Source organism: Bufo gargarizans, chromosome 11, assembly GCF_014858855.1.
Source record: "Bufo gargarizans isolate SCDJY-AF-19 chromosome 11, ASM1485885v1, whole genome shotgun sequence".
Lineage (NCBI taxonomy): Eukaryota > Metazoa > Chordata > Amphibia > Anura > Bufonidae > Bufo > Bufo gargarizans.
In genome coordinates, this window is record NC_058090.1 from 43,587,326 (window position 1) to 43,612,374 (window position 25,049).

The 25,049-nt window shown below is 42.5% G+C and overlaps 1 protein-coding gene and 1 pseudogene across 2 annotated transcripts in view; both read right to left on the minus strand.

Moving 5' to 3' along the window:
• Positions 1–25,049, minus strand: part of RGS6 (regulator of G protein signaling 6) — a 437,580-nt gene that overhangs the window by 244,143 nt on the left and 168,388 nt on the right. The window lies entirely within an intron of this gene.
• LOC122922256 lies at positions 3,815–3,914 on the minus strand (annotated as a pseudogene).

The window sequence follows — 25,049 nt, forward strand, 5'->3', positions numbered from 1 at the left end:
GATGTTGCTAAGCTCTAACAAAGACATTGCAGCCTTCTCATTGGCCCACAAGTAAGGCTACTTTCACACTAGCGTTCGATCGGATCCGTTCAGAACGGATCCGATCATAATAATGCAGACGGAGGCTCTGTTCAGAACGGATCCGTGTGCATTATTTTAGCATATAAAAGCTAAGTGTGAAAATAGCCTCGTACGGATCCGTCCAGACTTTCAATGTAAAGTCAATGGGGGACGGATCCGCCTGAAGATTGAGCCATATTGTGGCATCTTCAAACGGATCCGTCCCCATTGACTTACATTGTAAGTCTGGACGGATCCGCACGGCCAGGCGGACACCCGAACACTGCAAGCAGCGTTCAGCTGTCCGCCTGTCCGTGCGGAGGCGAGCGGAGCGGAGGCTGAACGCCGCCAGACTGATGCAGTCTGAGCGGATCCGCTCCATTCAGACTGCATCAGGGCTGGACGGCTGCGTTCGGGTCCGCTCGTGAGCCCCTTCAAACGGAGCTCACGAGCGGACCGACGAACGCTAGTGTGAAAGTAGCCTAATAAGCAGGGAGGGATCATGGGTTCAGATAAAAAAAATCTAGAATATTCGCAAATACGAATATATAGCACTATATTCAAAATCTTCGTAAATTCTCGAAGTGGCGATATTTGTGATTAAAATTCACAATTTGAATATTCGCACCCAACAATTTAATGGAAAGGTCTTGTAGAAAACTTGCAGGGTTAAGACTTCACAGACAGATCCAGCTCCTCAGTTATAAGCAGGGTCAGGGTTGTGGCTAGAAAAGGTGAAAGCAGAGGTTCGTTCTAATAGAATTTTGGGGTAGGATAGTCGGTCAGTTTTGAATTAAACATTAGTAGCGTATGCACTATCATACCTGATACCTACTGACAAGTGCGGACGTGCTTTCTACTGTGATTTAGTCAAGCAACCATGTGCATTGTGCCATGGTACACAAAGAGGGGTGGGGTGGCTGTGACATTAGGGCACTGCTACCGCTCCGCTAGGTAAATGTATTACAGATAGGCAGATGAAAGTGCAGAAATATATAGGTACATATTGGAATCAAATAATCTAAAATCATAAATGGTCTGGACATCCATGATGATCAGTATAAAAAACATTTTAATCCATTTTTAAATTATGATTTCATTTATGAAGGGAAAAAAGCTATCCAAACCAACCTGGCCCTATGTGAAAAAAGTAATGGCCCCCTAAACCTAATAACTGGCTGTGCCACCCTTGGCAGCAACAACTGCAATCAAGTGTTTGCGATAACTGGCAATGAGTCTTTCACATCTCTGTAGAGGAATTTTGGCCCACTCTTCTTTGCCGAACTGTTTTTATTCAGCCTCATTGGAGGATGTTTGAGCATGAAAGGCCTGTTTAAGGTCATGCCACAGCATCTCAATCGGATTTAAGTCCAGACTTCGACTAGGCCACTCCAAAACCTTCATTTAGTTTTTTTTATCACCCATTCGAAGGTGGACTTGTTTGTGTGCTTCCGATCATTGTCCTGCGGCAGAACCCAAGTACACTGGAGCTTAAGGTCACAAACTGATGGCCGTACTTTCTCCTTCTCCAGGATTTTCTGGTGGAGAGCAGAATTCATGGTTCCATCAATTACAGCAAGTGGTCCAGGTCCTGAAGCAGCAAGGCAGCCCCTGACCATCACACTACCAGCACCTTGTTTGACTTTTGGTATGATATTCTTTTTCTGAAATACTGTGTTAATTTTACACCTTCCAAAAAGCTCCACTGTGGTTCACTGGAGTCCTAAAGCCTTATAAATGGCTTTGTAACCTTTTTCAGACTGATAGATGCCAATGACTTTCTTTCTCGTCTGTTCTTGAATTTCTTCAGATCGGGTCATAGCGTGTTGCCTTTTGAGATCTTTTAGCCTACTTCATGCTGTCAGACGGGTTCTATTTAAGTGATTTCTTGATTCTTCAGGTCTGGCAGTCATCAGGCCTGGGTGTGGCTAGTGGACCCAAAAACTATCGTTAATCACAGTTAATTCATGGAGGGGGCAATAATTAAAATAATTTTTTAACATAGGGTCAGGTTCTTTGGGATAGCTTTTTTCCCTTCATAAATTAAATTATCATTTAAAAATAGCTTTTTTTGTTTACTCAGGTTATATTTGTCTGATATTCAATTGTGTTTGATAATCTGAAACATTTAAGTGTGACAAATGTGCAAAAACTAAATAAATCTGTAAGAGGGGGCAAATACTTTCCCCCAGCAATATATATGTGTAGATTTGCAAATACAGTGTTTTATTTCTTCCGAGCACACATTAAGGATACTAAACAAATGTTCATGTTTTTTAAAGTGAACATACAGTATGTGTTAGTCAATGTACTGAACTGAAGGAGCTGTCCATGGTTAACAGAAAATCTCAAATATTTGTCCAAAAGGCATTACACCTATGTAAAACCACAAATAAATGTTGTAAGTTTCCCTATTTCATCTGTGTTATAATAACATCTTTTCAAAATAAAAATGACCTCTGTAACTGAACTGATTGAAGGGTACCTGATATATATATTTTTTTTTACTTGCTATAAAATATCATCGGTTTTGACTGGTGAGTTCTGAGTGTCAAAGAGGTTGTCCAGCAGGGAAAAGACAGTTCTTAAAGTGCTCAGAGTGGGTTCAAAATAAAATAAAATAGATGATACCTCACCAATCACCAGCCGCACTCGTTCTCCCATTCATACAGTTACTGCATCCCTACTGGTCTTCCAGGGTTTATCTCGACACACAGGAAATACCTGCTCAGCTAATCAGTGGCTGAAGCAGAGACCTGCCTTAGCCTTATTTTTTTAAACCCTTTGTGGGAAACAATGTAACTGTACAATATCTGCGAGTAGGAAGTGTATGGAGTGGGCTCATGAACTGAGACGACTTCATACACAATGGGTGCTGGCTGTGTTATACATCTAACACCCTACTGGTATGGAAATATATATGATCTTGGCTGCTTAATCTCTCAAATGCCACGGTTATTAGCAACTGTAGCATCTTATCAGTTAGATAGAGGGGGCAGGCTGTAAAAAAAGAATCCCACGGCCAGATATGCTGTTTTTTCCTTATTTTACATCCCCAAAAATTGTAATAAAAATGCTCAAAAATGCAATGTACTCCAAAATAAAACAAATAAAAACTACAGATCACCTTCCAAAAAAAATGCCCTTAAAGTGGTAAAACAATTTTAAAAAAAGTATAAATTTGGCTGACCCACACAATAAAGTTGTCATGTCATTTTTACTACACAGTGAATGCCATGAAAAAAACCACCCATAAAATGGTGGAATTGTTTTTATTTTTTTATTTTCACATTACAAGTTATTTTACATTGTTTTGCAATATATTATATACAACTATTCTCAAAGAGAAAAAATGAATAAAAGAAAATGTAATTTCCAAAATTGTCTGGTTCTGGAGGGGTTAACCTACTTTGAGCCTTTTGAAAATTATTTTTCCTGCTAGAAACCCCTTTAGGAACGGATAGCTGGAATACAAACCTATTCAGAAAAATGGAACTAATTTTCAGTCCCAAAATTTCTGCAGCATAATCTGCCATGTGTGAAGGCACTCTTAGGCCACTAGCGTGTTCGGTGCGGGAAACACGTGATGGACGCATTTCTCCAAATCAAAAACTGCTCCTTTGACCTGAACTCACAGCATCATAATGTACGATTCCGGTCTTAATAAATGTCCTCCTTAGTCTCTTTTTACCAAGTTGTTTCCCAACCGTAGGGAAGGTATACATAGAAAAAACATGAGATACAATTTTTTAACACAAATTTTTTTTTGTTAGAAATTTGCAGTTCTTACAGGGGCCATTCTAATCTTCTCTGTATATTTCCAATTGTAGTATATGTGCAGCCGAAGCAAGCACAATGTAAGATTCTTTTAAAAGTCTGATGTACATGTCACATATGAACACTGCAGAAAAACACAGCAAAATGCAAAGTGTGACCGTGCCCTGCCTCCCCTGCCTCTTGCAGTTCTCCCTGGCAATTATTCACAGCCAAGAATTTGATAGCAAGAATTCTCCCCATACAAATGTGCCAGCCACAGTGCCCATAAAAAAACACTTATCTCTTGGCCCTGCACTACTGTCTACTTTGTTAGCAGAAACTTACATGTGAGCCGTCAATCAGCAGCCACTTACACAAGTATCTCATCCGCTGCCAGTCTCTGCAGTCACGGATTAGCTTTGCAGAAGACAAATAAAAATGTGTTGTGTTCAAGGACAGTGCCAGGAATCCAGAACTAACCAAATGGTTGATTCAAAAGTCGTATCCTTAATAGATACCATCTCACTTCATTCCTTTCGAAGAAGCCCCAGATTGATTAAGGCCTCTTTCACCCGTCAGTAAATCGCGGATGTGCGCTGTCCCTGTTCTCGATGAGCAGCACATATATCCTTAACGTGCTCATTCATTAATTCCTGTTTTTGCACTAATTAAGTGGAAAAATAATGGAGACAGGCACTACTTTGGTCATGATGTGGACCAAACACGTCCACTAAAGTCTATTGGTCCATGAAAACCACTAATAGAAGTGGTTTTCAATGACCATTGGTAGGACTATTATTGACCATTGGTAGGAGATTCTCTGGAAATCCATTTTTCACACATGAAAGGCAAAAAAGGACACACGGACCAACAATGAACCTTTCACAGACATCTTCACAGATGAAACACTGACTGTCTTGTCATGGAAGGCATCACAGACACGGATGTGTGAAAGAGGCTAAGAGGCACGGGCATAGCTATAGGGGGTGCAGAGGTAGCAGTCACTACTGGGCCCAAAATCCTGAGGGGCCCAAAGACCCTTGTGCCACATAAGAAGACACCGGTATTATAGACAGTGCAAGCTGGTCAAGTCACACCTCTGGCTGGAGGGAATTTGGCATGGGGGGCATTGTCTCAGGCAGCAAAAAGGCTATGTGCTTCCCTGTCCTTGGCCATAAAGCACTGAGGGAAGGGGGGACCAAGCCAAACTCTTGCACCATGGCCCATGAGCCTTTAGCTATGCCTCTGCTAAGAGGATACCCCTTTTGAATGAAGCATTTGTTTATCTTTGATGGAGCCTACCGTAGACTAGTAACCAAATGAGCATTGACTGGGGACAACTCCCTAAAAGGCTCTTGAACCGCAAAATGTCCACACATCACATACCCCTTATATGACCAGCAGAACTGCTAAAGGGGGGTACAATAGCACTATTTGTCCACACCCTATATACCTCTTGTTCACACAATCCTGCCTATGAAGAACTATAATTTTGTTCCACAATTGAAAGGAATCCAGAACTGACTCATTGGATCGGATAGTCAAGAGCTGCAAAAAGAATCTTTTGAGCGTCATGTGGTTCTGCAGATGAAATGAGTTTATATGGTTACTTATGCTGTAAAGTGCTGTGCAATACTGGGATCGACGAGGGAGTAATTAGCTACAATATAGGTGGCAGTCTAGTGCTCAATTAAGTAAATGTAGTAAATAAAAACTGACACAAAGGGTATCCAGAGTTCCACCAAAATGTTAAATTGTCAATGGGATCAAATAAGAAATTACGGTGATCACCAAAATGTAGTACTTATGGTCCTCGTAGTTTTTGCTTTTTCCATTGATTGGTGTTACGAACATTGGTTGTGGAACCACTGTACCAACGGCAAAGTGGTCGGCTGCTGATCCACCGCCAGTGAAAGGCACCAGGACAGAACCAAGCAAGGCACAGGACACAGGAAGACACAGAGTGCAAGCAGACAAGAAAAGAAGATCACTGGAACACATACAAACTGGAATAGAATACAGACAAACAGCAGACAGACAGAAGTCGGCACACAGACAACAACTACAGGCAACAGCGTGTAGGTCCTGGCAGATACAGAACATGAAACAAGATTGCTCAGGCAAGGGGGAGAAACTGAGGTTTAAATAGGCAAGTGAATTAGAAATTAGACACAGCCATACTGCAACAGAACACAGCAAAGGAAGTTAACCTCTGCAGTGCCAAAGGACAGAAAGGAGATATAAAGCAAACTAGAATCAATTCACACAGAGGCAGTGAGAGTGGTGCAGCGGACACAAGCCACCAGCGTAACAGTTAGCAAGTGTAATCTTCATTGATTGTCACTTTTTCATAAGCTTGTCAGAAACGGTTACTTTGTTATGAACAAATGATGCTTAGAGAAATAGTCAGAAACTAATTCAAAGAAGACAACCAACATGGCTGCACTTCCTGTTGTCACTTTTGCAAAAATGGCCTCTGTGACAAGATAGAAAAATCCCAATATCAATCTAACCAGCAAAATTATCAAACTTTAGCTGCTAGTTGGATATACCAAAATTTTATAAATGTCACGTTTCATAAGGAAATCCATTTTTAAGCACTAAAAATTGAAATAGAAATATATTAAGTAATATACACTCACCTAAACAATTATTAGGAACACCTGTTCTATTTCTCATTAATGCGATTATCTAGTCAACCAATCACATGGCAGTTGCTTCAATGCATGTAGGGTTGTGGTCCTGGTCAAGACAATCTCCTGAACTCCAAACTGAATGTCAGAATGGGAAAGAAAGGTGATTTAAGCAATTTTGAGCGTGGCATGGTTGTTGGTGCCAGACGGGCCGGTCTGAGTATTTCACAATCTGCTCAGTTACTGGGATTTTCACGCACAACCATTTCTAGGGTTTACAAAGAATGGTGTGAAAAGTGAAAAACATCCAGTATGCGGCAGTCCTGTGGGCGAAAATGCCTTGTTGATGCTAGAGGTCAGAGGAGAATGGGCCGACTGATTCAAGCTGATAGAAGAGCAACGTTGACTGAAATAACCACTCGTTACAACCGAGGTATGCAGCAAAGCATTTGTGAAGCCACAACACGCACAACCTTGAGGCGGATGGGCTACAACAGCAGAAGACCCCACCAGGTACCACTTATCTCCACTACAAATAGGAAAAAGAGGCTACAATTTGCACGAGCGCACCAAAATTGGACTGTTGAAGGCTGGAAAATGGTTGCCTGGTCTGATGAGTCTCAATTTCTGTTGAGACATTCAAATGGTAGAGTCCGAATTTGGCGTAAACAGAATGAGAACATGTATCCATCATGCCTTGTTACCACTGTGCAGGCTGGTGGTGGTGGTGTAATGGTGTGGGGGATGTTTTCTGGGCACACTTTAGGCCCCTTAGTGCCAATTGGCCATCGTTTAAATGCCACGGGCTACCTGAGCATTGTTTCTGACCATGTCCATCCCGTCATGACCACCATGTATCCATCCTCTGATGGCTACTTCCAGCAGTATAATGCACCATGTCACAAAGCTCGAATCATTTCAAATTGGTTTCTTGAACATGACAATGAGTTCACTGTACTAAAATGGCCCCCAAGTCACCAGATCTCAACCCAATAGAGCATCTTTGGGATGTGGTGGAACGGGAGCTTCATGCCCTGGATGTGCATCCCTCAAATCTCCATCAACTGCAAGATGCTATCCTATCAATATGGGCCAACATTTCTAAAGAATGCCATCATTACCTTGTTGAATCAATGCCAAGTAGAATTAAGGCAGTTCTGAAGGCAAAAGGGGGTCCAACACCGTATCAGTATGGTGTTCCTAATCATTTTTTTAGGTGAGTGTGTATATATATATATATATATATATAAAGACAACATGCAAAAAAGGGCAAGATATTCTCTGTTTACCACAAAACCTGTCAAACAGGAAAATTTGTCATGTGCAGATTTAAGGATCTAATTTCTGCCATGGTCCATAGATAAATATAAAAGCTTCCACCTGCCAAATCATATTTGGTTGATGGCCAGACCTTTCCTAAGCAAGTCATGAATCTGCAATTGTACACATCCACCTCGCATAGGTATCCAAGCAACAGGAGCGGAATATGTTTACACACTGCCGTCAGCTAACCTTATCTATTCTCATTACAATCATATCTTAGAAAGTTTATGAAGTTAGTTTTTGCAGCTTGGAAGAAACTCATTAAAGTATAAAGTAGCAATTTATAACATTAAATAAAAATTGCTTGTTTTAGAATCACAGCAATAACTTCCATTTTTTCAGGCATTTTAAAGCTAGCATAATTTTGCATGAATCAGTAACACATGTGAATACATAACATTTTATAATACTTCTTATTAGGAAAATATTACCTTTTCCTCACCTTCCCGTAGTCTGGAGTTTCCCTATCCTTGCCTGCAGAGTCTCTGTAAATATGTTCAGAAACACCAATATATTTAGCCTAGAGTAAAACAGTTAAAGGGAGCCTGTCCCCTCCATATGGCCCTATACAGCGCTTACATTGGCCTGTAGCGCACCTATACATGAATGTAATGGAACCTTTGTCTTTGTCTTTACACTTGCAGAAGCTGGAAAAAACGAACTTTGATTGATATGCAAATGAGCCCTCGCAAGTGCCCAGGGGCGGCGTTCACTGTGTTGGTGCCCAGGCTGCCCTGCCTTTTTTCATTGTTCCCCCGCCCCAGCCTCTGCATATACCCACCCTCCTATTCCCTTGCGTCATCCTAAGGTCCAGCCGAGATCCCGCGCCTGCGCACTGCCTCGCCGGGCCAGAGCATGCGCATTGCGATGCCCATTGTTGGCACGGCATCGCTTTAACTACTGCACATGCTCCGGCAAACGGCGCAAAACCAGCGGCAATGTGGCATTTGCCGGCGCATGCGCAGTAGTTAAAGCGATGCAATGCCCACAATGGGCATTGCAGTGAGCATGCTCCGGCCCGGCGAGGCAGTGCACGGTCGCGGGATCTCAGCCAGACCGAAGGATGATGCAAGGGAATAGGAGGGTGGGCATATGCAGAGGCTGGGGCGGGGGAACAATGAAAGAAGGCAGAGCAGCCTGGGCTCCAACACAGTGAACGCCGCCCCTGGGCACTTGCGAGGGGTCATTTGCATATCAATCAAAGTTCGTTTTTTCCAGCTTCTGCAAGTGTAAAGACAAAAGACAAAGGTGCCATTACATTCATGTATAGGTGCACTACAGGGCAATGTAAGCGCTGTATATGGCCATCTGTCAGCAGATTTGTCCCTATGACACCGGCTGACCTGTTACATGTGCACTTGGCAGCTGAAGGCATCTGTGTTGGTCCCATGTTCATATGTGACCGCACTGCTGAGAAAAATGATGTCTTAATATATGCAAATGAGCCTCTAGGAGCAACGGGGGCGTTGTCATTACACCTAGAGGCTGAGCATTCTCTAAAACACAGTGTGCTGTCCGCATCCGCACTTCCGTTCCACAGCCCTGCAAAAAATAGAGCATGTACTATTTTTGTCCGCAGACACGGACATGAAAAGGCATTTTTATTGGAGTGACGAGGATTTATTATGAAAAATGTCGGAAATTTTAGCACACAATTTATTTTCTGCAAAACGTTTAGGACTCAATGTCAGGGCATGTGCACCAGTTTTGAAAATATAGTGGGGTTCTGAGCCAGAAGGAGGTGGCATGGGATTCCACAGGTTTACTATAATTTATGTCATAAATTGGCAAACATTATAGCAGAAATCTACGTTCTTGGCTGGCAAAGATATGATTTTCTGACACACAAGCAAAGATGCAGCTTACGCTTTATAACTATATGCCACTATAGTTAACCCAGTATGTCTCTAACAGGCCACTAAAATATAGAACTTTATTATTATTATTATTTATTAATAAAAAAATAAATCATTAAAGTGTGATTATAACAACACTCTGCTGTCCTTTGTCCATTATCAGATATTCTGTATCTATTGCACTTCGAACCCTATTATTGACATTGAGGGTGGTTTCACACATGACGTTTTGTTGCAATTTTGAAGTCAAAACTAGGAATGGATTAAAATAAAAAAAGAGAGAGAGAAATATAATTTTCTTATGTTCATTTCCCCATCCTTTATTATTCATACTACCTGGGTTATGCTGAAATGAGACACTGATTTACTGGATACTGTAACTGTGTAATAGAAAGGTCCAACTCATGAACCCAGTCACCCAAAATATGGCAGTGATCATTGGCTATAGTATAAGGCTGTCATATCTATATTACAGGTGAATGTGCGGTAATAAATATTTTACTTGATATTATTATTATTTTTTTTTTTTATAGGAATATAGAAATGTACTCCAGATTAATTTACTGCAGTTTTTTCTCGTTTCTGCTGAATGCCTGATAGATGTGCTCTTAAACTATAGGGCGATTATGGATTTGGTGCATTGAAATGTATCTGGAAAACAGGAGCAGGCAGGACTGCTGCCTGGGGCTGAATGACGACCAACTCAGAATAATGCTGCAGCAGAGAAGCCATGGAGGGAGGAGGAGGAGGAGGAGGATAGGCTCAGATGCACAATTTTTTCACAATAATTCTAAGCACGTTTTCCGTATTATTTCTATAAATGACATCTGAAATAAAGGGATTTTGGTGAAACCAGGCAGGGTTTTCAAAATGTTGAAGCAAGCTGTCCCTGTGTTGGCTTTGTCTTGAGTTACGTAGCTAAAGGACTATACAGATAGGGGATGTTCAAGTGAAAAAACACTAATTTTCATGTAGACTCCAATGTGGCAAGCTGTACATGGTATCTATTCAAAAAAATTCTAATGGCTGTCAAGACAAAATCAAAAACTATGCCATACAAGGGCGATGCAGCCCATGCAGATGGGAGTACTGCTAATTCAACTTGAACAGAGCTCTCACACCACTAGGGGCAGACTAGGAACTTAAAGTGGCCCTGGAAAAAAAACTAAAAGTGGTTCCATGTTGTAGGGGGGGGGGGGGGGGTCAAAATTGACAAAAGGTTTGGCAACACAAGTAGGGTCAGCAATACCATAGTGCGAAATGCCATCCCAGCAGAACCCTATACCACAGTGCAGCACAATATACTGCCTCAGCAGATCCAAATACCACAGTACAGCATGACATATTGCCCCAAAAGCTGTCCCTATGTGGTGGCCCTCAACAGCTGCCATTTTCTGTCCGCCTCCTCCAGTTGTCTCTGATTAAGACATGGAGCAGGGGCTTAGGAGGTGAGGTGTGGACCACAGCAGTTGAATTCAGGAGGTCACGTGCGGTTTCTGGCCGAGTACATGAGTACCTGATTCTCAGCAGAGGAACACACTACCAGAGTTACCATATTCAGCACAGCATGCAGTGGAATTTTTTGGGCAGAAAGCTGACATTTATGGTGGAAACCCGCCTGATCCCATTATAGTGAATGAGAATCCGGTGGTATCCGGCTATGCTGGATACAGTAACTTCAGTAGTTTGTTCCTCTGCCAGAACAGACTACAGATTTACACTCTGTGAACCTGGCCTAAATACACAAACAGTGCACTTGTTTCTTAATTTAGCATTTCTGTCAGTTTACTTTTTACTTGATGGGAAAGCGCAGATGTCTGCGCTTTTCCATCTAGCAAAAAAAAAAAACTGATGTGGCCCTTTGAGTTGCAATCATGCAAAAAAAAATCAATTGAAAGTAATAGAGGATCAGTTAAGCTAATTGCATAACATAGCATCCATACTAGTTTAAGGCTTCTTTCCCACTGCTGCCGTTAGTTCTGGCAGGCTGTCCCGGCAGAGAATAGCCTACTGAATCTCTCTGGATCTGGCATTCCCGGATATTACCACAATGCCCGCTGGTCTCATTGATGATAATGGGGTCTGGCGGAGATCCAGCTGTACCCAGCAAATATGCTGGGATTCAGCCGGACGAAAAACAGAGACCTCCTGTAAGCTCTTTTCTGCCACAGCCTACCAGGACCACTAACCGCAGCGTGAAATTAGCCGAACTGATCCATTGTTTTAAACAATGAAGAAACATGACTATCCTCCTCCCATTGACACGTCCCCTGTCCAATCATTCAACCCATCACTGGTATTTTACCTTGCTTCTAATAATTCAATAAAGGTAAAATGAATCAAAAATAATAACAAATGTAATATGGCAAAATGACTGCAGTCGTTCATAGTCAGCTAAAATTAAGACCTAAATCATGAAAATTGCTTTCTTGCAGTGATTTCCAATAAGAAGACACTAAATGGTTGCTAAAAATAAAATGTAAATTAACAGCTACAGTGGTAGTGATTTGTAGCTGTTAATATATGATTTGCCACGATGGACCAGCTTGAAACAGATGGGCATAATATATTACTAGTGTATTACTAGCATGATCAAGCTACATAAATCTTAATTACAAGACAACCTGCTCCCCAAATCAGACTCACTGATCAGACATTATGGGCAGTGTGTGTGGACCCACTGTGTCAATGGATTTGACTTAAGGCTACACCTAAGAGAGTCATCCTCTTTAACCCCTATACAAGGATCTGGTCTTTACTGCAAGATAAGCACCGGACTGCCACAGTACCTCTTGGAGCAGTCTCCGTGTTTTGGCTGCTGACCCACGGGGCCAAGAGACACAGGTGCATAGCACTGAAGGAAAAGACAAAAGCCATAGTCAGTAACAGGTCTAGGTCAAGGCAGATAGCGTTTGTGCAAATATGCGTAACAGAAACGGGGCAGGCAGCACAGGGTGAGAACATAAATCAGGCACAGGTCAGGTAGCAAAGGGTCAGAGTCAGGAAAAATGGCAAAGGTCAGTACATGGGCAGACAACAAAACAGCACCTTAGAAAAGAACTAGTAAGCATATTGCTCAGGCACCTTCTTTCTGAGAAAGGAGCCTAAAACAGCAACAGGTTGCCAACCATTTGCTGTCGAAGATTAGTACACTATAAGAGCTTGAAGGAGCATGTGCATCCTACAGGCACTGGAGAAGGCACATGGCTGATGAGCAGGCTGGAGCCTGAGAAAGGAGGCAGAGTGGACCCAGCTACCAGGCCTGGCAGGAGGATGACAGCAGAAGACAGGTCCCATAACCAGAGTTATATGAACATTTCCTATAAATGTATGTTAAGAAAGCAAGACAGCAACACAATAAGAATATGTATTGGTATTTGGATATGATAGGATCTTTATGCTCTATGCGCTCTAGCCTAACTTAGAATGTCTTAAAGTCCACATATAGAGGGTTTATTTTTACAAGTAAAAGACATACTTTCACCTTTAAAAACTTCATCCAAAAAAGGAAAGTAAATACGTGGTAAAACAGTAATATTGTTTTGCTACCCTACTGGTAGGTGTGAATACACCCTAACTGGGCAATGATGTGTTTTAAAGAGGAGATGTAACCTCTCCTGACATGTATGACTTACCAGCTACTTGCATCCCCCTTGTAACAAAATTTCTGGTAATCTATTCTTATTACCCTATGCTGTACCATTCCTTTATTATTCCTGCCAAAAGTTATGAATGACTTACTAGCAGTCTGCAATGAAGGTCCGGATGGGTTCTACAAATTCGAGGTGTGTCTCTGCACAGTCTGACACTATCCAATCAGTGCTACCATTGTCAGGCTCTGCAGAAACACATCTACAACTGGTAACACCCATCTGGACCTTCATTGGAGACTTTTAGCTTGAAATAATAAAGCAATGGCACAACATAGATGTTCCAGAATTGTTATTACAACAGGGATGCAAGTAGTTACCAAATCAGACAAGTCAGTAGAGGTTACAAGTCCTCTTTAATTTGACATCTTTTTGTTCAAAAGGACCTGCCACCAAACCAAAAGAATTGACATACTGTACATAGAGACCTGTGTGGCATCCTTTACTGACCATGGTATACTGTTATGATTAGGTACCCTTCATTCTTGGTTAACCTATCTGGCGCTGCACATTTCGGGGCTCCTATTTGGCGACAGGTCCTCTTTAAACAGCAGGATAAAGAGCTACGTTTTTAGGTATCTTTTTTCACTCTATATTTGTAAGAGCATTATAGCCACAAAAGCGTAAATTTTTAGGCTCAGTGGTCAAGCACTGCGTAAAGTACATAAGCTCAGTATTTGCCTGTCAATATTTGTATAAGTAGGTCACCCAGGGTAAGTGAAGATTAAATTGCTGATACAGTTGGCAATGTGCAGCCAACACCTGAAGCATTAGAGGCGTCAGGCTATCCGCTTACAACATTCGCTTTCATTCTTCTCCCAAGATACTGTTTGAGCGCAGATTACATGCTACACTCAACACAAAGGGTCTTCTGGGCATTAGCGGGGAGGGAGGAGCGATCACCCTAAACATCATTGATTTTTGGGAAAAAAGTGATAGTCACTGTTTAACAGCCTGAGTGGTGCCCACATGTTTATAATGCTATGAACATTTGGTTTCATTCACCAGGTCATCTGGTTATCATTGCAATCATAAATGGTCATTCTTTTCTATTTAAAAAAAAACATGCTGAAAAGCAACCACTTATTTCAGTCCGGATCAATTTTTTTTGATGATCCCACAAGATTTAAAGGGAATGCGTCACCTTTATTTATTTTTTAACTAGTTAAAACCAGATACTGATTCATATCCTTTTTTCTATCTATTTTTCATTTCTGATTGTAGCTTTTTTTTATTCTGTTACTGATACACGATTCAGGGAACAGCCATCTTGCCTGATCTGCTGGTAAACGGCATTTGAAGATGTGAATTGCAGCCGTCTCCTGGATCAAATGATTGTGTAGTCTGGAGATGTTCGTTGACTTGAGTATATAAGCTATGACTATCCCCTACTATGAATGGTGGGTCATGTGATATCCACATATTAGGCATTATCTGTCATTGTGATGATAGTGAGGGCAGCACGGCGGCCCAGTGGTCAGCACTGGTGCCTTGCAGCGCTGAGGTCCTAGGTTCGAATCCGACCAAGGGCAACATCTGCATGGAGTTTGTATGTTCTCCCCGTGTTTGCGTGGGTTTCCCCCCACACTCCAAAGACATACTGATAGGGACCTTAGATTGTGAGCACCAGTTTGATGCTAAAGTCTGTAAAGCGCTGCGGAACATAGTAGCGCTATGTAAGTGCAATAAATAAATAGTGAGAAGTGACTTCTACAGAACAGCAAAATGTCAGCATATTATGAGACTAAGGCTACTTTCACAATCCACATTTTACTAAGCATTCTGTATTAAGAATGGTATTATTTTCCATTATACCAACCTATAAGAAAAAACTCACATATAATGTGTAGATAACACTGGGGTCTAGTATAATATACTGAGCCAACCCAAAAACAAAACCAATAACCCCAAAGAAAAGGTGGGAGACACACATAAAATATATGTAATTTATTGAGACATGATCACATAACAAACAATATATGAAACATAAGGCACAAGTGTACAGGATGGGGGGAGACCTCATGTAAGGAGGTCAGATACAACCTCTCTCCCAAACACCCAACTGGCAGGGAAAAAGATGTCACAGCCCTAGGTATACATCAGCATGAACATTGTGAGAACTGTAGGTTCACTCAAAGTAACATGTACTGGTATGTATGTTGCATGCACTGAAAGATAAATGAAAAAATGTACAAATGGCACAAGGCAAACTAGCCCACCCAAAGACCTGGGATGGCCGCATAAGATATGCACATAGCCATTGAACTGTACAATACAGACAGAGGCAAGTGTGCCAAGTGCAGGTGGTAATAGAGATATAAAAAGAAATGTAACAACTAACTGAGCAAAACAACAAAACATGCATTACCCATGATATGCTGGACCCAGAGCGTGTGACCAAAGGCTGCAACACCTGGAGAGGCTTCGTCAGGAGGTAAAGTAACAAACTGAGTTCGTCCTTAAATGGTGTGGTCCACAGCTGGCAGCTGATTAGCGCATCCGCCCAGTGTTGCAGGGATGACATCATAAAGACGCGCCACCCAGCTTACAGAGCAAGGCGAGGCACACCCACCGCGTCACATGACCAGACCAGGAGGATGTTAAGATATGCTAAGATATGATGTTCATAAAAATTATTAACTCATATAAAGTGCACTGTGCAATGAAGCCCTGAGCAGAGTAGCCTCAGAGCCAAAACAAATACTACCCATACATTCAAGTTTAAAGTCACCCACTAATTTTCTTTCCCTGCCAGTTGGGCATTTGGGAGAGAGGTTGTATCTGACCTCCTTACATGAGGTCTCCCCCCCTCCTGTACACTTGTGCCTTATGTTTCATATATTGTTTGTTATGTGATCATGTCTCAATAAATTACATATATTTTAAATGTGTGTCTCCCACTTTTCTTTGGGGTTATTGGTTTTGTTTTTGGGTTGGCTCATTATTTTCCATTATAACCATGTTATAAGGGAAAATAATAAAATCTACAGAACACCTAACCCAAACCCGAACTTGAGTGAAGAAGTCCGGGTTCGGGTCTGGGTACCACATTCAGTTTTTTATCATGCGCGTGCAAAGTGCATTGCACCCGCGCGATAAAAAGTGAACAACGCAATGCAATCGCAGTCAAAACGGACTGAAATTTGGGGCGCACTTGCGCGGGTTACCCGCAATGCACATGCGACGCATCCGGAGCAAATCCGGGACGCCCGTGTGAAAGAGGCCTTATAGGAGCAGAAGAACAAAAATAATGAAACTCCAAGATTCGGTAGATAACTGACAGCAATGGAGCCTAACAGATCCCATTGACTATAATAGGATTCGTTAGGTTTCTGTTCGGGAGAACTATCCTGCATGCAGGACTTTCCTCTCCGCTATGTTTAACAAACTCACACAGATGTGAATGAAGCCTAAGGCCTCTTTCACACTTGCGTTGTCCGGATCCGGCGTGTACTCCACTTGCCGGAGGTACACGCCGGATCCGGAAAAACGCAAGTGTACTGAAAGCATTTGAAGACGGATCCGTCTTCAAAATGCTTTCAGTGTTACTATGGCACCCAGGACGCTATTAAAGTCCTGGTTGCCATAGTAGGAGCAGGGAGCGGGGGAGCGGTATACTTACAGTCCGTGCGGCTCCCGGGGCGCTCCAGAATGACGTCAGAGCGCCCCATGCGCATGGATGACGTGCCATGTGATCACGTCATCCATGCGCCTGGGGCGTCCTGACGTCACTCTGGAGCGCCCCGGGAGCCGCACGGACGGTAAGTATGCTGCTCCCCCGCTCCCCGCTACACTTTACCATGGCTGCCAGGACTTTAGCGTCCCGGCAGCCATGGTAACCACTCTAAAAAAGCTAAACGTTGTATCCGGCAATGCGCCGAAACGACGTTTAGCTTAAGGCCGGATCTGGATCAATGCCTTTCAATGGGCATTCATTCCGGATCCGGCCTTGCGGCAAGTCTTCAGTTTTTTGGCCGGAGCAAAAAGCGCAGCATGCTGCGGTATTTTCTCCGGCAAAAAAACGTTCCGTTCCGGAACTGAAGACATCCTGATGCATCCTGAACGGATTTCACTCCATTCAGAATGCATTAGGATAAAACTGATCAGGATTCTTCCGGCATAGAGCCCCGACGACGGAACTCTATGCCGGAAGAAAAGAACGCAGGTGTGAAAGAGCCCTTAGTGCCATAGTGAAGATTTTTTTTCTTAAAATATAGATAGTGACAAGGACAAAATACTTAAAAGATATGCTTAAAATAAAATCTTGACTCAAACAATAAGTCATTTTCTCATGGCACAATTCTTTGAAATGTAAAGACTAGATCATGTATGAAAATCTGATGGAAACTGCAATCACTGAATGCATAAATTATCCAGTCTGTTTTTTTCAGGTTCTGTCTGGCCATGGGGGAAATATGGGTCAGTGCTGCTTCAGTTTCAAGATCTTGTACTATGTCTACATGACAAGTATGATGGATCTGAGTGCTGGCTGTCTATTCACGCCTGACTATTGGCATGCTGTACATTGCACGGATTGGCCCCTGAGACTGTTTAGACTCTGATGCTGCAGTGGCATATTAAACTGTGTATCAACAAAACAATGCAAAGTAAAAAAAAAAATCTAAAGCTCTACTTTTTCAATAAATAAGAATAAGCCCAGAAATGTATAAATATATAAATTTAAGGCCTCATGCACACGACCGTATGTAATTTTGCGGAACTGAACATCTGGCCCCTAATAGGACAGTCCTATCCTTGTCCATAATGCGGACAATAATAGGACATGTTCTATTTTTTTGCTAAATGGCAATACGGACATACGGAAACTGAGCTTCCGTTATAGATGAAGTTTACACCAGCCCCTAGCTGCCGTAGACTTCAGTTTCTGGGGCACAGACTCACAAATGCATTGCAAGGACGGATCAGTCTCTCCGCTTGTCATGCAGACAGGCGGATCCGTCTTGTATCTTTTTTCATATTTTTACTGGTCTGTGCATGCGCAGACCGGAAGGACGGATCCGGCACTCCGGTATTTTGAATGCCGGATCCGGCACTAATACATTCCTATGGGGAAAAATGCCGGATTCCGGCGTTCAGGCAAGTCTTCAGTTTTTTTCGCCGGAGATAAAACTGTAGCATGCTACGGTTTTATCTTATGCCTGATTAGTCAAAATGACTGAACTGAAGACATCCTGATGCCTCCTGAACGGATTGCTCTCCATTCAGAATGCATGGGGATAAAACTGATCAGTTCTTTTCCGGTATAGAGCCCCTGTGACGGAACTCAGTGCCGGAAAAGAATAACGCTAGTGTGAAAGTACCCTAAATAAAATAAAAAAACACACCAACTGAAACCATCCCTATTATCTACCTGTTCATGTGAAATTATATATTTTATATTAAAATAACTGACACAAAATAGGGACCTCCTTTTAATAATTTCTTTTGGTCTCAGTTTGCATATTCAAAGAATAAAGAGCTATGGATTAAAATAAGTTTTTCCCCCCAAAAAAACTAAAGGAAAAAAAATGTTAAAAAATATATCAATAAAAAGCCAAAAATGTCAGGTAAACAACATTTTACAAAATATTTTGGTAGTCGAACAAATAAAGTTACAACTATCAAAGTACTATGTGCACTAAATTACAAAAAGTGTCACCTCCGACAGTGTACCAATGTCAGCCAGACAGGGCAAACCTTTTTTTTTTTTAGCAAAATATAAGAGGGAGGCAGTAAGGGCAGCAGCAGTGAGCCAAGAGCGTCTTCACTGTTCAGTACATTGCAAAAATAATCAGTCATTTGCCCTACACATTTAAGAAAAAAAATTAAATGACAGTTACACTTTAGTTAGGCTCCATTCACACGAATGTATTTTTGGTCAGCATTCGATCAATTTTTTTTGTGGATTGGATTCAGACCTATTCATTTCAATGGGTTGGCAAAAAATACGGGCAAAATAAAAATGGTCATGCGAAAGCACCCTTAGGCCTTATTCACACAACTGTGGTTTCGGTCCGCATCTAATCTGCATTTTTTGCGGATTGGATGCGGACCGATTCATTTCAATGGGGCTGCAAAACATTCGGACAGCACACAGTGTGCTCTCCGCATCCGTATGTCTGTTCCTCGGCCCCACAAAAAAAGTAGAACATGTCCTTGACCGTTTTGCGGACAGGAATAGGCATTTCTAACAAAGGGGAGGGCGTGTGGATTCGCAAATTAGCCGGTATCTGTGTTTTGTGCATTGCAAAACGGACACAGTCGCGTGCACGAGTCCTTATACTGAATCTTTTCACATAAAAAACTATGAGCGACATTTATCAAGACCGGCTTTCCCATGCGCCATTCTTGATCCCCTCTGTGCCGGAGTGAGATTTGCCTAATTTATTAATATGCAAATGCCTCAATAAATTATCGCGTCTCTGGGAGTCTGTTCCCCAGAAACTGGAGTCTACGGCAGCTAGCGGCTGGTGTAAACGTCATCTATAACTTGTGCCAGTTTCTGGTGTAAGTTATAGTAAATCCAGCGGGCCACACAAAGCCCTACCACCTCCTGCTAAGCTCCACACCTTTTTTTGCCACTTTAGAAAAATGGTGAGAAGCTCAAAAAGTCACAAATTATGATGCAAATATGGCGTGCAATATAATTTGCAACTTTTTTACGCCACAGACTAACGTTTTGGCTTTACGTTTGTGAGATCCGTTCAGGGCTCTCACAAGCGGTCCAAAACGGATCAGTTTTGCCCTAATGCATTCTGAATGGAAACGGATCCTGTAACGAGGGCCCGGCGACGCGTGCTTCCTTTGCAGCGCCGCCAGCACCCTGCGCAAGGAGAGGGTCAAGAACGCAGCCTGCGTCCTCGTCTCCATGGCAGCAGGCAAGCGGCAGAGGAGCTGAGCGCCGATAATGATGATCGGTGCTCAGCTGTGTTGGGCTGTGTACTGTGAGTCACGTGATGCTGGCCACGTCATGTGACTCGCCAGCCAGGACTATTTAAACACACAGCTGGCCACAGGTTGCCTGTGATTGGTCTTATTTCATTCACCAGCATATAGTCTATTAGCGTTTGTTGCGTTTTGACCTCGGCTCCGTATTTTGACCTTGCTACCTCCTGCATTTGACGTGACCTCTTGGCTTTGACCCCCGCGTGAGTTTGACTTGATCTTGCTTTTCCCTTTTGTATTGTTGTTCCTCCTGGCTCCTGACCTCGGCTCGTATTGACTTTGATATTTGATTAACCCCTCAGTGCCTGCCTGTCACTTTGTTGTTTTCTCCTTTATTGTATTCTTACCTTTAAGGCCCTAAACGTACTCAGATTAGGGACCGCCGTCAAGTTGTACACCGTCGCCTAGGGCGGACCGTGCAAGTAGGCAGGGACAGAGGTGAGGGTGGAGCTCAGGGCGGCACACACTCGTACTTTACCTGACAGATCAGCTCAGAATGCATCAGTTCGCCTCCGTTCCGTCTCCATTCCGCTTTGGAGGCGAACACCAAAACGCTGCCTGCAGTGTTTTGGTGTCCGTGTGACGAAACTGAGCCAAACGGATCCGTTCTGACACACAATGTAAGTCAATGGAGACGGATCAGTTTTCTATGACACAATATAAAACGGATCCGTCCTCCATTGACTTTCGTCTTGGCTATGTTAAAGATACAAACGGATCCGTTCTGAATGGATGCAGACGTTTGTATTATCTGACACCTTGTTCAACAGGACTGGTGCAATTTAAACTACTGCACCTAATGACCTCTGGCTATTTATTTCAACTGACAATAATAAACGCCATTGTTTTTGACAGTCGTCTGCGAACTGGAGTCTTCCTCTGCAATCAGCTTCACAATGTCAGGCACTGAAAAACTGCAATTAAACCTAGTAATCTAATTGCAATTCCGATCTTTGCAGGATGGTAGCATGGAAAGCTATAACCATGTTATCTAATCTATATTATCATTATTCCACATGCCTGGTAATAAGATCAGCACACTTCCAGTCTTCTGTTTACCAACAGTCCGTGCCCTCTGCATGAGCCTCAGTGTGACCGCCGTCTTGGAGTAAAACTCCTGAGCTGGTCACTGACACAGTGGAAATGACAGCTGGCATGAGAACCTGATGAGATCACTCATTCATGTAAAAGTGTAAGCACTGAGCAGATGGTTAGCAAAAAATACATAAAATAAAAAACAAAATCATAGATTACCAAAATAAACTCGAGCAGACACACAGAAGAGTTTCTGATATTAAAAGAAAACACTTAGGGGGCCATTTAATAAAGCAGACTATTGATACGCCAGTCTTAATCCCTGTGTGCTGCCGGTGGATGCGCCTAATGTAGAGGCGCAGACACTCCCCTTGAGCTGTGATAGGGAGAGCATGGACACGCCTCCTGAGCTGTGATAGGGAGAGCATGGACACACCCCCTGAGCTGTGATAGGGAGAGCATGGACACACCCCCTGAGCTGCAGCAGAAAAGACACTCCCCTTGAGCTGTCGGCTTGACATAAATCTAGTAGAGCAATGAATGGGGAGATCTCTGGATCCATGTGAGGTACAGGGCTGGTTCTAGCTTTGTTAGAAAGAGATTGTTATGTACTATATGGTGTCTGATTTTCATCTTTTACATTAATCATGGGATAATCCCTTTAACCCCTTAAGGACTTAGGACGTATCGGTACGGCATGGTTCCCGAGTCCTTAAGGACCCATGACGTACCGGTACGTCATGAGTTTAAAATAAGATTGCGGCCGCCCCGGGGGTTAATCCGAACGGGATTTCGGCTGAAATCATTCAGCCGGCATCCTTTCACAACGCCGAGGGGGGTCATGTGACCCCCCCGTATCGGCGATCACAGCAAACCGCAGGTCAATTCAGACCTGCGGTTTGCTGCGCTTTTAGCCGATTCTGATCCCCGCGGTCTCTGACCGCGGGGATCAAACGTTAAAATGCCAGAAATTAAGTTTTATTAACCCCCCCCCTGCACCCCTGAATGATATTATGTGGGCGGGTGGTGCAGGGGGGGTGTCGCAGGCGGTGCGGGAGGTGCGGGAGGCGGGCGGTGCGGGAGGCGGGATCACGATCTCCCGCCCGCCTCCCCTTGAATAATCGTTGGCTTCTAGTGGGTATACCAGGGTGCCAGCACATTGCTGGCACCCTGGTATAAACGGCTGACATCGGTGATGCGATGTCAGCCGTTTAACCCTTTCCATACAGCGGTCCGTACGGACCGCTGTATGGAAAAGGTTAACAGCTCAGGGAGCTCCCTCCCTCTCCCATCGGGGGGCTGCTGTGCCTTTGCAGTCCCCCGATGGGAGAGGGAGAGAGCTCCCAGGCAGCCCCCCAAGCCCCGTCCTTACCCTTCCCCGTCTGCGAAGTTCTGAGCAGACGGGGAAGGTTCCCATGGCAACAGGACGCCTCTCAGGCGTCCTGCTGTCCATGGTGCTGAACAGATCTGTGCTGAAGGCAGAGATCTGTTCAGACAAAGTGGTAAGTAAAATACAGTGCAGTACAATATATATTGTACAGTACTGTATTATACAGACATCAGACCCACTGGATCTTCAAGAACCAAGTGGGTCTGGGTCAAAAAAAAATTAAAAAAAAAGTGAAAAAAGTTAAGATAAAAAAAAAACACATTTATCACTGAATAAAAAAAAAAAAATATACTACACATATTAGGTATCGCCGCGTCCATAACGACCTGATCTATAAAACGGTCATTTTACTTTCCCCGCACGGTGAACGCCATAAAAAAATAAAAACTATGAGAAAATTGAAATTTTGCCCACCTTACTTCCCAAAAAAGGTAATAAAAGTGATCCAAAAAGTCGCATGTACGTCAAAATAGTACCAATCAAACCGTCATCTCATCCCGCAAAAATCATACCCTACCCAAGATAATCGCCCAAAAACTGAAAAAACTATGGCTCTTAGACTATGGAAACACTAAAACATGATTTTTTTTGTTTCAAAAATGAAATCATTGTGTAAAACTTAAATAAATAAAAAAAAGTATACATATTAGGTATCGACGCGTCCGTATCGACCAGCTCTATAAAAATATCACATGACCTAACCCCTCAGATGACCACCGTAAAAAAATAAAAATAAAAACGGTGTAAAAAAAGCCATTTTTTGCCATCTTACATCACACACAAAAAGTGTAATAGCAAGCGATCAAAAAGTCATATGCACCCCAAAATAGTGCCAATCAAACAGTCATCTCATCCCGCAAAAAATGAGACCCTACTTAAGATAATTGCCCAAAAACTGAAAAAACTATGGCTCTTAGACTATGGAGACACTAAAACATTTTTTTTGTTTTAAAAATGAAATCATTGTGTAAAACTTACATAAATAAAAAAAATTGCATACATATTAGGTATCGCCACGTCCGTGACAACCTGCTCTATAAAATTACCACATAATCTAACCTGTCAGATGAATTTTGTAAATAACAAAAAATAAAAACGTGCCAAAAAATCTATTTCTTGTTACCTTGCCGCACAAAAAAGTGTAATATAGAGCAACCAAAAATCATATGTACCCTAAACTAGTACCAACAAAACTGCCACCCTATCCCGTAGTTTCTAAAATGGGGTCACTTTTATGGAGTTTCTACTCTAGGGGTGCATCAGGGGGGCTTTAAATGGGACATGGTGTCAAAAAATCAGTCCAGCAAAATCTGCCTTCCAAAAACCGTATGGCATTCCTTTCCTTCTGCGCCCTGCCGTGTGCCCGTACAGCGGTTTACGACCACATATGGGGTGTTTCTGTAAACTACAGAATCAGGGCCATAAATAATGAGTTTTTTTTGGCTGTTAACCCTTACTTTGTAACTGGAAAAAAAATATTAAAATGAAAAATCTGCCAAAAAAGTGAAATTTTGAAATTGTATCTCTATTTTCCATTAAATCTTGTGCAACACCTAAAGGGTTAACAAAGTTTGTAAAATAATTTTTGAATACCTTGAGGGGTGTAGTTTCTTAGATGGGGTCACTTTTATGGAGTTTCTACTCTAGGGGTGCATCAGGGGGGCTTCAAATGGGACATGGTGTCAAAAAACCAGTCCAGCAAAATCTGCCTTCCAAAAACCGTATGGCATTCCTTTCCTTCTGCGCCCTGCCGTGTGCCCGTACAGCGGTTTACGACCACATATGGGGTGTTTCTGTAAACTACAGAATCAGGGCCATAAATAATGAGTTTTTTTTGGCTGTTAACCCTTACTTTGTAACTGGAAAAAAAATATTAAAATGAAAAATCTGCCAAAAAAGTGAAATTTTGAAATTGTATCTCTATTTTCCATTAAATCTTGTGCAACACCTAAAGGGTTAACAAAGTTTGTAAAATCAGTTTTGAATACCTTGAGGGGTGTAGTTTCTTAGATGGGGTCACTTTTATGGAGTTTCTACTCTAGGGGTGCATCAGGGGGGCTTCAAATGGGACATGGTGTCAAAAAACCAGTCCAGCAAAATCTGGCTTCCAAAAACCATACGGCGCACCTTTCCTTCTACGCCCTACTGTGTGCCCGTACAGTAGTTTACGGCCACATATGGGGTGTTTCTGTAAACGGCAGAGTCAGGGCAATAAAGATACAGTCTTGTTTGGCTGTTAACCCTTGCTTTGTTAGTAGAAAAAATGGGTTAAAATGGAAAATTAGGCAAAAAAATGAAATTCTCAAATTTCATCCCCATTTGCCAATAACTCTTGTGCAACACCTAAAGGGTTAACGAAGTTTGTAAAATTAGTTTTGAATACATTGAGTGGTGTAGTTTA